Source organism: Alosa sapidissima, chromosome 23 (genome assembly GCF_018492685.1).
Source record: "Alosa sapidissima isolate fAloSap1 chromosome 23, fAloSap1.pri, whole genome shotgun sequence".
In the NCBI taxonomy this organism is placed as follows: Eukaryota; Metazoa; Chordata; class Actinopteri; order Clupeiformes; family Clupeidae; genus Alosa; species Alosa sapidissima.
The window spans coordinates 15,086,612-15,096,611 of NC_055979.1; the positions used below are offsets into that span (position 1 = coordinate 15,086,612).

Below are 10,000 nucleotides of genomic sequence, written 5' to 3' on the forward strand. Positions count from 1 at the left end.
CACACACACACACACACACACACACACACACACACACACACACACACACACACACACACACACACACACACACCATTGGTGATATTGAAAGGACATATTAAACATGTTTTGTATGCATTCTATGTTGAATTCAAGTGTGAAAAACCCTGGTTGTGGCTAGGACAACGTTACTGTATTGTAAAGTCAGGTCATCCAGATTATTTGCATAATTATTATTTTTTCTTTCTTATGTTGCACCACAACATATGCTCCACCACAAAACAGCCTGCATAAAATGGTTGGGGGGGAGGGGGGGAGCATAAAGAATTTGAAATCATTCAATATGTGGCGTTTCTCACATGTCTTACAAGCAAGCTGTTGACCTCAGCTTGACCTCAATCAGCAGGGTCATGCTACAACCTGACTCGGCAAACTGTGTCCCTGCTGTGATCCCTTATCCTTTGCTTCAGAGCCATATAAAGGTACCTTTATATGGCTCTGCTTTGCTTACTCAGCGACCCAGACCCCCATCAGAGCCCTCAGACCAATCCGACCCCAGCCAGCGCTTTAAGATCTGCTCATTTTGAACTCCCATTTTTGCCTATTGATCTCTCACGGCTGGGTGCTCACTTGGGGGAGCTTATTGAAGCGCTAGCTACTGCTGCTGCTGCTGCTGCTGCTGAGGAGAGAGTGGAAATGTTATTGTTGTTGTGGTCCACACCTGGTGACCTCTGATAATATCTGTGAGTAAATGTGTCAGCTGGTGATAGCCCTGTGGTGGGGGAGTGTGATCACAGGGGGCTGGCTAAAGAATTACAGCTCTTACGATTGCTTAAGCACAATTTTGAAAATAGGGACCATTCTTTACAACACACTACACCCAGTTAGCAGAATCTCTTTGTTCTTTGGCAAAATAGTAAAACTATAGTAAACTATTTATCAAAACTCTATTTTGTATCAGATCTGACTATGTTTGAATCAGTTACACATGAATTTACTCAATAACACATTTGACAAAACAAGAGGTCTTAAGATGTAGTGTATGTGTGATCCCCCCAGAAATATTGTTCAAGTTATATTAGAGGATAATTTAGAGTACAAGAATATCCTGACCAAACACAACACATCAGACCAGTCCTTCAACTGCTTACACACAAAATTTTTGCAAAGCATACAATGCTTTACGGTATAATATTTTACATACAACGTTTTACAGTATAATGTTTTACAACATGACAGTATAACCCCATTACCTCATAATACCATAACCCCATACCAAATCTGCGAAAACCATACAATAATTCTCAGCCTTTGACTCAGTTTTCAATTTCATAAAAAACTTTTTGCAAATGCGTCTCCTCCTCCCTACACACACACACACACACACACACACACACACACACACACACACACACAGACACACACACACACACACACACACACACACACACACACACACACACACACAATGTAATATATAACAGCACATTTCAATTAATACATGTTTACTCCAAAACATTACAGTAACATTACCTGTTAATGAAAAACACAGTGGAGTTTCTTTATGCCTCATAAATCCAAAGCTTTAAAATGCATGTAGTGTGTATATTCCACACTTATATACATTTTAATCAATATTGTATAAAACTCAATTATCTATAATAATAAAATGGTCTACGGCTTAGTAATTAAGACTCTGTGTGGGCATGAGTGGCCATAAAATAGAAATAGAGGTGTGTGTGTGTGTGTGTGTGTGTGTGTGTGTGTGTGTGTGTGTGTGTGTGTGTGAGTGAGAGAGAGAGACAGAGAGAAAGTGTTTGTGTGTGTGTGTTGGTGAGAGAGAGAGCGAGAGAGATAGAGAGTGTTTGTGTGTGTGTGTGTGTCAGAGAGAGAGAGACAGAGAGAAAGAAAGAAAGTGTGTGTTGGTAAGAGAGAGAGAGAGAGAGAGAGAGAGAGAGAGAGAGAGAGAGAGAGAGAGAGAGAGAGAGAGAGAGAGAGATAGTGTGTGTGCGAGTGTGTGTGTGTGTGTGTGTGTGTGTGCGTGCGTGCGTGCGTGCGTGCCTGCGTGCGTGTGTGTGTCCATTTGCATTTGGGTTCAAACTGGTAGTCATGTACTCCTCAAGCCTTTAAAAAGGAACAACCGCAATGTGTCAGTTGTCAATGTTGACAATGTAAATGTAAAAATCAGGTTTCTAGTCCAAGTATACTTGCGTATACAAGGAATTTTGGTCTCTGCATTTAGCCCATCCATGAATAAGTGAACACACAGTGAGGTGAAGCACACACTAAACCAGAGCAGTGAGCTGCCTTGCTACAGCGGCGCTCCAGGAGCAGTGAGGGGTTAAGTGCCTTGCTCAAGGGCACTTCAGCCGTTCCCACTGGTCGGGGATCAAACCGGCAACCGTCCAGTTCCAAGCCCGAAGCTCTAACCAGTAGACCACGACTGCCCACAATAATGTTCCCACAAGTAGTCTCTAGATAGATAGATAGATAGATATACTTTATATAGAGAGATAGATAGATAGATAGATAGATAGATAGATAGATAGATAGATAGATATACTTTATATAGAGAGATAGATAGATAGATAGATATATAGATAGATAGATATACTTTATATAGATAGATAGATAGATAGATAGATATACTTTATATAGAGAGATATATAGATATACTTTATATAAAGAGATAGATAGATAGATAGATAGATATACTTTATATAGATAGATAGATAGATAGATAGATAAATATACTTTATATAGAGAGATAGATAGATAGATAGATAGATAGATAGATAGATATACTTTATATAGATAGATAGATAGATAGATAGATAGATAGATATACTTTATATAGAGAGATAGATAGATAGATAGATAGATAGATAGATAGATAGATAGATAGATAGATATATATATACTTAATATAGATAGATAGATAGATAGATAGATATACTTTATATAGAGATAGATAGATAGATAGATAGATATACTTTATATAGAGAGATAGATAGACATACTTTATATAGAGAGATAGATATACTTTATATAGATAGATAGATAGATAGATAGATATACTTTATATAGAGAGATAGATAGATAGATAGATAGATAGATAGATAGATAGATAGATAGATAGATAGATAGAAATCACTTTGGCAGCAATTAAATGTTTTAAATGATTCAATGATGATTAAAAGCTAACACCGTAGTACAAACATCGTAAATTCAATCCACAGAGTGAAGAGAAGCTAAGAGAGGAGACTATCAATAAGCCAATAACCAAGTGAAAGTACCTAGCTTCCATCCATTAGTTGTACAGGTCAGTTTCCCGTAAATGGATTAAGCTTAGTCCTAGACGGAACACAAACTACAGTGAAAATCTCCATTGAAAAAAGCTTAGTGTTCACCTGGTTAATGTCATCATTTGTCTTGATGCATACATGCATGTGGCTGACTGATTCTCTGTTGCATTGCAATACTGTAACAAGTAAGAAATAATAACAACCACTCAATTTTAATTGTGGCACCTGTCTACATGATATATGATTAATATCACACAGGGAATATTTATCAAGTTGAGTGTCATATTATAACCCCCCTTCTAAATAAAAATAAATAAATTAAAAAAATGAATAGAAGAGCTAAACGATTGTCAGCATTCAAAGCTGAAACCCCCAACAATTGTTTCAAACCCTTTAGCTCTCTCTCTCTCTTTTGTTCTCTCTCTCTTTCTCTCTCTCCATCTCTAAATGGTCTGCACCACAGTGTGAGGTTCAGAGGCTCTAATTACCCATTAAACTATAACTCAGAGCCCTGATTGATCAGGCAAATATTGACTTGTTAATTAAAGCACTTGGAGTAAAAAAATAAATAAAACAGCCACTGGAGCGGCGCTCTGTGTTGGTGCTCGATCATCCTATAGCGGAACGGTTCTAGAGGAGGCTCGGAACCGGCCCAGGGGGAGACTTTGGTTCTGATGTATGGGGTACAAGTGAGTGTTTATACTGGAGAGAGGGAGGAGAGAGAAGCCCATCGGAGGTGATGAAGCATCAGTAAAGGTGTCAGGGGGCACATGATGAAGAGATGGAGAGACAGGGGAGCAGACGGAGAGGGCGAGGGAGGGAGAAAAGAAAAAAGACAGAGAGGGTACAGAGAGAGAGAGAAAGAGAGAAAGGGAGAGGAAGACAGGAAAATCAATGTAGGAGGTGGAAAGAGAGGGAGAAAGAGGGGGAAATGGGGGAGAACAAGAAAAGAGAGTGAAAGAGAGGGTGAAGAGATGGAGAGAAACAGAGAAGAGAAGAGAGATACAGTAGAGGGAAATAGAAAGAGAGTGATGAGAGAGAAATAAATTCAATGTGCATCAATTAAATGAGCCCCTTATAATTTAAATGAATGCTCTCATTAATGTCCTTCATGGAGAAGATCTTCTACTCCATCTTAGTCTAGCGTCAAAGTGCTTCACAATGTCCATTATTAATCAACAGCCAATGCTGAGCTGAATGTAGGTGTTCAGTTGGGAATATCCAAAAACCCTGTCTGATAGATGATTGGAACTGAAAGGGGGGGAAATAATCCTCCACTCGGCTGCGCCCGATGCTCTTTGCTGAATTAAGCACAGCCTCACACGGTGTGTTTGGTTACCGTGCTCCTGTTATTATTACAGCGACACCACATGATGCTCCCGTTGGGCCCGAACTCCATTTGACTGACAAACATTGTGCGGGTCACCTGAGGGGGAGCGGCCCACGTCGGCATGGAAATGAGACAGGAGAGCATCGCATAGCTCGGCACAACGCCGCACTGCACACAGTGGAAGGCCCATCCTCCATTGCTCATCAGAAACCCTCGCCCAGAGCACTCTGTACCCATACAGGATCAGCACGCAGGCAGGCCACGACTGAGCCAGATCCACAGGCAGTATCTGCTTCAGAGAGTACTTAGTACTCTCTCTCTCTCTCTCTCTCTCTCTATATATATATATATATATATATATAGATAGATATATATATGACTGTCAATCTGTCTCTCTCTATTCTATCTCATGGCATTTTGGTCACTGCTACTAATCTTTACACACATACAGTACACACACACACACACACACACACACACACACACACACACACACACACACACACACACACACAGGGGCCTCAGGGAGAAGAAACCTCTTCAGCTAGAGCATAAAGACAAACACAGGCGAGACACCAGTGCTGAAGAACAATGTGCCAACCTCAATTAGCCCATCCCCTTCTCTCTATCGCCCTCTAGCCATCTCACTCTCACTCTATCTGTCTCTGTCTCTCTCTTCATTTCTACCACTCACTCTCTTTCACACTCTCTCCCACTTTTCCTCTCTCCCTCTGTCCCTTAGAAATGGTACTTTTTGTCCCATCTGTGTGTGCCAGAGTGATTCTCCACCCTGGCTCTGTCTGTCCAAGCTACCATAGTCGAGAATCCTCTCTCTCTCTCTCTCTCTCTCTCTCTCTCTTTCTTCCTTTCTCTCTCTCTCTCTCTCTCTCTCTTTCTCTCTTTGTGGTGTTTTTATGAAAAGTTCTTCTTAAGTTTTTGAAAACATCTTGCGGATGTTATGGTGAAACAGCAGGGGTAATTTTAGGTAAACATAGTTGGGGCCAGGAGCTTACAAGGGCATGTATGCCTATAGGGACTGGTCATCCAAAGCGGCTGTTCAGCAGGGTCAGAGGTCATTAGAAGGAAAATAGAATGAAGACCTAGGCACATATGTATTACCTAATGTGGCGAAGAAGACACAGCTTCAGTATCAGCTTACTTTTAAATGTAAATGTAAATCAGGTTTCTTGGCCAAGTATACTTGCGTATACAAGGAATTTGGTCTCTGCATTTATCCCATCCGTGAATTAGTGAACACACAGAGCACACAGTAAACACACAGTGAGGTGAAGCACACACAAACCCAGAGCAGTGAGCTGCCTTGCTACCGCGGCGCTTGGGGAGCTGTGAGGGGTTAGGTACCTTGCTCAAGGGCACTTCAGCCGTTCCCACTGGTCGGGGACCGGCAACCCTCCAGTTACAAGCTTGAAGCCCTAACCAGTAGGCCTCAACTGCCTCAAATGAACTAAAGCTTCATGAACTAAATGCTCAAGACGGAGTCCAAATTACATTAAAGCTACACTTCTTCAGTATCCTTTTGCTTTGTCTAAATTATTCTGAGTTTGAATCAGTGGATTGAAATTTGACACATCTCTCATTTCTCACATCTCTCAAATTCAAATTCAAATTCAAAATGCTTTATTGCCATGACAAGGTCACTTGTATTGCCAAAGCAGTTATTATGTAATACAATAAACAAAAAACAACGACTCTCTCTCTCTCTTCCACACACACTCACACATACTGTACACACACACACACACCTACACACACAGACACACACACACACACACACACATTACATCATTCAGCAATAAGCACACTATGGCAAGAGCAGAATTGGACAGAAGGCTTGGTGCATTTGGAGTTGATTTGATATTTTATCTCTAATAGCAGATGACAGATTAATGACAGATAATTTAGAGAAATTCAGAGAGAACATGAAGAGGATGTTGGTGCGTGAGAAACAATGCACAATGGATGTGTCCACATTGCCAGTGAGTTGGAATGAGGTGTAATTGCTCTCCAAAAATAGAAGCCACCTTCTTAACACATAACATACTGTACCAAACTACACAGTGGGTTTTGTATGTGATATTGGAGTTTGAGTGTATGTGTGTGAATGAGAGAGACAGAGAGAAGGAGAGAGCATTTGTGTGTGTGTGTGTGTGTGTGTGTGTGTGTGTGTGTGTGTGTGTGTGTAAGTGTTATGTGCGTGCAAGCGAGAGAGTGTGTGCGTGTGTGTGACTGTGTGTGCGTGTGTGTGTGTGGTGCAGTGTCGTGGCCAATTCTCCCTCCTTAATGGGAGATGATGAGTAGCACCAAAGCACCTGCATCTGGAAATCACAGATGGCCTCCTATGTCAGAGCACGAGAAGAGAGAGAGAGAGAGAGAGAGAGAGAGAGAGAGAGAGAGAGAGTGTGTGTGTGTGTGTGTGTGTGTGTGTGTGTGTGTGTGTGTGTGTGTGTTTTTGTGTTTACATCCATGTGAGATTGTTCTGCTTTGCTGAGCACACACTCTCAGTGTGGCTGACTCACATGGCCTTGGCTGACCAGCAGACATAAACTGACCCTTCCTCCCCCTGTCCTGTTGTCTTTCTGCTTTACGCAGCTCTATGCAACTTTCTATTTGCTCTCCTGCTACTGTAGGTGTGGCTTTATGAAGGGTTTTGGGCAGCAGTGTGTGTGTGTGTGTGTGTGTGTGTGTGTGTGTGTGTGTGTGTGTGTGTGTGTGTGTGTGTGTGTGTGTGTGTGTGTGTGTGTGTGTGTGTGTGTGTGTGTGTGTGTGTGTGTGTGTGTGTGTGTGTGACTGGAGGCCAGAAAGCCAACATAGTGATGGAAGGGCAACAGACATAGCTGACAGGAAAACATAGCAAACACTTTTCAACAGGGTCCTTGGCAACCAGGACAGAAAGAAAAACAGAGAAAGAAAGAAAGAAAGAAAGAAAGAAAGAAAGAAAGAAAGAAAGAAAGAGATTAGAGAGAGAGAGATTAAAAGTAAATGTCACTCTACCTCATACTGCCAGTTTCATCCTTTGGCTTCAAGCTCTGTGTCCAAACTATTTCTGCACAACAAAGAGAGAGAGAGAGAAAGAGTTAAAAAGTCACAAAGTTACAAAACATGATTCAGCCAATCACACTGTAGAAAGCAGAGAGCATTAGGAGAGTGATGTATCTTCTACGTGTCCTACGGGGGGCGGGTATCTCCTTCCCTCAGTCTTAAGCCTATAGAATCCAACTTAAACCTTCGCAGTAACAAACACACAAATAAAGAGTTCTATACATTCCCATTTAGAAGATAAGAGAGAGACAAAGAGAGAGGGAGGCAGGAGGACAACAAATGTGAAGCAATATAAAGAGTAAATGAGGAGAGGAAAGAAAATTAAATTCATATAAAAAGGATTTACACTGAGAGAAAGAAAGAGAGTGAGACAGAGAGAGAGAGAGAGAGAGAGAGAGAGAGAGAGAGAGAGAGAGAGAGAGAGAGAGAGAGAGAGAGAGAGGGAGAGAGAAATCTACGGTGTGAGGCATCAAGCTGACCCACTTCACTGCGTGGGCCTGTATCTGGTGTGCTCTCGTTCTCACTCACATGAGCTTGTATGTGTGTGTGTGTGTGTGTGTGTGTGTGTGTGTGTGCGTGTGTGTGTGTATGCTCTCCTTCTCACTTATAAGAGCTTGTGTGTGTGTGTGTGTGTGTGCGCTCTTCTTTCTCACTTATAAGAGCTTGTGTGTGTGTGTGTGTGTGTGTGTGTGTGTGTGTGTGTGTGTGTGTGTGTGTGTGTGCGCTCTCCTTCTTGCTCACACAAGCTTCTGCAGGCAGCACAGACTTTATTCCCATTATCAACATTTACACCATTAACAGGCATATATACATGTTATCATCAACGTTTGCCAATATGTAAAAGGCGCTTACAGAAATATTGGTCTCCAAAATGGCGGCCATCTGATTCCCTAGTAGGTCAAACTCTCTCTATATACGGCTCTGGTGCCCAGTATCCATTGTCCCTTTTTTCAACTCATCTGAAGTGACCTTTCCAGCTGGGCATGCATTCTTTATTTATAGACAAGACATGTAGCAGCACTTTTTACACACATCAAAATGTCACACACAATGCACACACACACACACACACACACACACACACACACACACACCCCAAGACATCCTGAAGCAAGGAAAGTGCTCTGACTGACCACTCTACACAGTATAACCTTGTTCTGAGTAAACTAAATGCTTTAAAAGGGTTCTCGTACTGACACACTGTGCTCCTTTACTTAGCAAAAGTAACTGGGAAAACAGCGAGGAACTCAAGTTCTGCCGGATGTCTCTGGAAAAAAAATATTGATGTGCAATCGTGGAGCGTGGATTGTTGGCGCCCACTCACAGGAAAAAGGTCACAGTGAAGCTTCTTCACATGAAATTGAGTTTTTCACTCCATTAAAGTGTTGCCCAGGCTGGCACTGATTAGTGCAGAGATAAATAACAAACGGGGCCCAATCAAGACTTCATTTGCTGCCGGATGCACCCGCATGCACCCGCGAGTGCAGGGATCGTGGCAGATTACATGATTAATTAAACGGTGACTCAGCTTTTTATTAGCAGCACTCGCCGAGCTGTACCTGGTGGCCTCCGAAGGGCTTCAATTGGCCAGCTTTGGGGACCGTGTGGGAGGACATACTAGTAAAAACTGAAGAGGAACTTTGGGGGGAGAAATTAGTTTTGGTACGTTACCTTAATACTTTTTTTGAAGGGTACTTTCACAGGGATGTTATGAGATACTCAAAAGCACTTATTTAACATTAAAAAGCAATGTTTCAGCATTCAAAGGAGATTATATCAGTCAAATATACATTCTTCATCAGCATAGATGTAGTCTTTAAACATTATTCTAGATGTGCTTATGAGTTATAAGATCTCATATACAGGTATTCTTTTTTTTAAAATGTTTTAATTATTTTAGTTATAGACTGAACATAGCACATATTGACAAAACAGTCATCACCATCATGAATGTAATGTAGTTCAATACAGAGTATATGAAGGTACTCAAACAAAAAATACTGCATTAGTGGACATATAGAGTCTGTCTGAAACAGGTCACTAAAGGAGGCCATGTGCAGGTATCAGAGATGACTGTCCCTTGTGAATGTGTTCTCAGTGTGTTCTTAGACAATAGTGCAATATTTTGCAACTGAGTAAAATCTTTAAAACTTTGGAAAAGGGCCCCATAAGCTCTTAATTGTCCAATGGCAATTTTACTTTAAATGACTTGTGTCGGCATCTTTTCAAGAGCGTGAGTGTATAATGCACATTTAGGGATCTTTACAAGAGATGTAAATAGACATCTATTAACCGCTGACAGTCAATTAGAGGACAAACTGGCCTG

The 10,000-nt window shown here is 41.4% G+C and overlaps 1 protein-coding gene across 1 annotated transcript in view; it reads right to left on the reverse strand.

Moving 5' to 3' along the window:
- Positions 1-10,000, reverse strand: part of LOC121698063 (beta-1,3-galactosyltransferase 1-like) — a 128,022-nt gene that overhangs the window by 40,804 nt on the left and 77,218 nt on the right. The window contains exon 2 of the mRNA XM_042079792.1: positions 7,627-7,678. The gene's annotated coding sequence lies outside the window, so the exon portion shown is untranslated. The remainder of the gene's footprint in view (positions 1-7,626; positions 7,679-10,000) is intronic.